Genomic DNA, 4,616 nt, shown 5'->3' with positions numbered 1-4,616 from the left:
TGTGAGTGTAAGTGTGTGTGTTTGTGTAGATATGAAATTGTGTGCTCTCGTGTGTGTGTGCGTATGTGTCTGTATAAGAGTGTGTGTTTGCATATATGTATGTATATATGTATGCGTGAGTGCATGTGCGCATATATGCGTATGACTGTGCGTGTGTGTCAGTGTGTGCATGTGTGTGTGCGAGTGTGTTCACGCACACGTACGCTCATCATCATTAATAATATCAGTTATATCAACTTCATCATCGTCCCCACCATTTTAGCTACTGTATAATCATTTGCCCCTTCATGATAACTACCCCGTGCTATAATTCCCAGTATCGGCGTTAATGCTATACGGGAACAGTTCCCTTCCCACCACTGCTTTCATAGGGATTAGACGCTAGCATGTTCCTCTTCTCTCACTCTCACCTATCTGTTTACTGACTGGATATTCTCTCGCTTTCGCTCTTACTCTTGCTCGCTTTCTCGCTCTATGTTCTTTCTCTCTCTCTCTCTCTCTCTCTCTCTCTCTCTCTCTCTCTCTCTCTCTCTCTCTCCCTCCCTCTTTTTCTCCCTCTCTCCCCCCTCTCTCTCTCCTCTCCCCTCCCTGTTTCCCGTCTCTCTCTATCTCGTCCAAGTTTTTAAAATTTTTATTTTTTGCCTTTTTTAAATTAACGAAAGACGTAGGCGACCGCAAACGTTTTAAGGTCACTTTACGTAGCTTATGTCGTTTAGAAGACTGGCTTCTCCAGCACTGTATGTTTAGGCCATTTCCAGTTGAGTGGAATGATACACCTTAGAAGAAAGAGAACTGCGAAACGTGACGTTAGATCTAACGTAATTGGACATTGAACACACACAAAGACACGCGCACACACAAACACACACACACACATTTTACAAGGCCGTATAAGACCTAAAATTCACACGTCAGACACTTGAACATTTATGAAGGATAATAAAACTGAAATAAAATATCACACGTTTTTAATCCGAGATCAATTGTTTAAACAAGCGAAAGAAGCAAGTGTCTTGCGAATTTATCCAACAGTGCAGTGTTGAACAAGAAGGTAGCGTTTGGAGACCACAGAAGTAATTTCCTTCGTGATCCGAGGAAAGCCCGCTCAACTTCCTAAAGGAGATCTTTACGGGTCCATAAGTTGGGAGCAATTCAGTTAACTGTCGTTCAGGGACACTGGTTAGTGTACCTATTAGTCTGAAGGGCGCTCGTGTCTGAGAGAAGCAGCCTGGCACGTATCTTACTGTGCACCAAGAATTGGTAGTCAAACAATGTGTCTCAACACGGTGGAATCAGGCGCTCGTCAATTTTGGGGGCGTGTGGAGTTATTGGTATCAGTATCATCTGAAAGCTGATTTATTTTTTTGCTTCCAGTGTAATAAATTTCTATTTATCTTAAATATAACTTAAGATATCTGCATTTGAAGGAAGTGAGGTTCCCTGGACGTTTCATTGATGAAATATTAGACAAAAAATGACGGCCACAATTATAATAGCTAAAGAGTCTTTGAAAACTGAAAATTACACATTTTGTGTCTTTAATCAATGTCTTTCAGTAAATTCACAAGGAAGTGTGTGTTCTTATGAACACCAAAGAGTTTAACAAAAGAATAATTCAATAAAAATCTCCAAACTCGAGGAAAAATACTTGTTTCTCCGATTTCGTTGTTTTGACGAGCGCCTGATTTCACCACGCCGTCTCACAAATGTACCTATTAGTCTGCAGGGCACTCGTGTCTGGGAGAATGAGCATGGCTCGAGATCGCTTGCAGGAAGCTTATTGTGATCGCCATTGTGTAATGGCGCAGGTTTACATCTCCGGCCTCTTTGACTACCGATTCCTGGTTTACAATACGGTTTAGATGTACATGTATATCTGTCAGACTACCAATAACCTTTGCACAATCTCATTTTGCATCTGTTTGACTATCGATTCCTGGTGTACAATAAGGTTTAGATGTATATTTGTTAGAATACTAATAACCTTTGTACAATGAAGTTAACACGTACATCTCCGGCCTCTTTGACTACCGATTCCTGGTGTACAATACGGTTTACATATGTATCTGTTTGACTACCAATAACCGTTGTACTATGAAGTTAACACGTACATTTTGCATCTGTTTGACTACCAATAACGTGTACAAAGAGGAAGATTTATATCTTGCATTTGTCTGACTGCCTAGAATCTTTGTAGATTGAGGCTGGTTTACATTTTGTCTCTGTTTGACAACCAATAACTTCGGTGAATTTGGGCAGATTCACGTCTTGCATGCGTTTGACTACCTATAAATGAAACAGTAAGTTTTACATCTCACATCTGTTTGATTACAAGTGACCTTTGTACCATAAAGCAGGTTTACAATTCTCATCTGTCTGACTACCAGTAACCTTTGTACAGTGTCGTTTACCTGTACATCTCGTACTCGTTTGACTACAAAAAAATCAGTTTACAATGAAGCAGATTTACATCTTGTATCTGTTTGAATACAAGTGACCGTTGAGACCCCTCAGGAACTCATATTATGTGAGGCAGCCGGGTGAAACCAGGCCCTCGTCAAATGAATGAAATCAAAGAAATTGGTATTTTCCTGGGCGCGGGGCAATTTTTTTTCCAATTTTTTTTGGGTTTTTGTTTAGCTTAAAACCTTTAAAGTCCTTTTGAAAACTCATTTATGTGTGGATGTTACAGAAAAACATTGATTAGAGATGAAAAACATGTGAATTTCCAGTGTACCAAGGACACTCAAGCTTTAGAAGTCACCAAATTTTGGCAGCCATTTTCTCGTTAATTTGACTTCTTACTCCAGGCACCCCCCTCCCCCCACCTCCATCAATCGCAAATATCTCAACTTCTATTCCAAATAGATTCGTATTTTTTCACCATGTGCAAAACAAGTAAACTAGCTTTGAGATAATTTCAATAACTGTATATGCCTGATTTCACCACGTTGCAAACACATATTATTATGCCTGATCAGCAACAGACCAAAGGCTCATTTCGAACCCTGAAACACAAATTAGAAACCACTTTATGAACAAAATATTATAATGTATATTAGTATTTTGTTGCGTGAATGTGTATTTTTCAGATAAAAAAATAAAACAAAATAAAAATAAAAATGAATTATTATATTGATAGGTATGGACTAGTTTTTATTTTAACTCAAATTGACCCAAAACAACGAACCGTATATCGATGTCAAATGACATAAATGTTTACAATACAATCAACAAATTAGCCCAAAATTTTAGTCATCACGATCTATAAAAAAGTGTAATGCTTTCAGTGTTTGGAGCTTTGATAATGGGTAAGTATCACGCTTTCAATAACGTTTGGCCATATTCAAATTACACATCATTCACCTGCCGAGTCATTTTATGGTAATAGTAGATCTAGCAATATAGGGAAACCCAACTCAATTATTTTAGTTTTACCTTTTATGACACCAACCAATTCGCCTCGTAAATCGTCCCGTGTGTGTTTTTAAATAAAATAACCTTATCATTATTAAATAGCAGTAGAAGAACAGCAAGGAAATGTCAAAAGAGCGAGTTGCTATTATTATTATCAAAATCCCATGTCACCAAACCGGAAGAGTCTCCGGCTCGGAAAGAAAGAAATAAGTGCCAGTAACCAAACGGTCCAATGTTCCACCCCAGTTGTTCACCTCTATTACCTCGGTATTTCTTTTTTTATATTCTTTTCTTCTTTTCGTTTTTTTTTTTTTTTGCTTCCTTTTTTACCCTTTAGGCATTCTTTTCCCGCCTAACCCTGTGTTTCCGGCCGGGTACCTCGGGGCTCGCGCGGCAGACGAGGACAGATGAGCAATTTACGCACGGAAACAGGAACAAGGCTCCCGCGCTCATCTCCGACTCGTGTCTGCGGCAAATGAACAGAGCGCCAAAGTGCATGGGCTGATCGCCGTATAGAACACTGTAGTTGTCTCCCTCTACTGGGACACGGTAAATAGGAAGATGGAAAAAAAGGAAAATAGATAAATAAAATAGAAATAAGAATACCAAATAAGAGAAGAAGAAATGAAATTTGTAGGGATAATTTGTGAATTGACGATGTGCCTAGCAAATGGTAAAAAAGGAAGACTAGAAAAAAAAATTAATAGATATATTAAACAAAAGAATACGAAAAAAGAGAAGAAGACATGGACATTGTAAGGGTAATTTGTGAAGTTATGACTGGCCTAGCAAGCCGGTAATGGATAATAATTTTTTTAAAGTCTGCTAAAAACCAAAGAAAGGGGGAAAAGATACGGACAGGGGAGACAAGAAAGGCATGGCTGGATTTACAAAGGTCAAGGAACAACATAACATAATTTTATCTATTACAGACGCCACACAGCTAACACAGGACTGACGCCTGGACCTCCCCTCGACATTCAAATGATACCACAGCAAGGGGAAAAGTAAAAATAAAGTAAGTAATTCATTGGGGTTCAGTTGTTGGGTAGATCTATGTATGGTTAATTTTGTGGGGAATTGTAGGTATGTGTTTGCCTGACAAGTAGGTTTAGTGTATCTATGTTTGACAATGTGTGTGTAGACTTGTGTGTGTGTGGTTTGTGGTATATGTGTGTGTGTGTGTGTGTGTGTGTGTG

This window comes from Aplysia californica, unplaced genomic scaffold (genome assembly GCF_000002075.1).
Source record: "Aplysia californica isolate F4 #8 unplaced genomic scaffold, AplCal3.0 scaffold00312, whole genome shotgun sequence".
NCBI classification, from domain to species: domain Eukaryota; kingdom Metazoa; phylum Mollusca; class Gastropoda; order Aplysiida; family Aplysiidae; genus Aplysia; species Aplysia californica.
Note: the sequence above shows the minus strand (reverse complement) of the source record.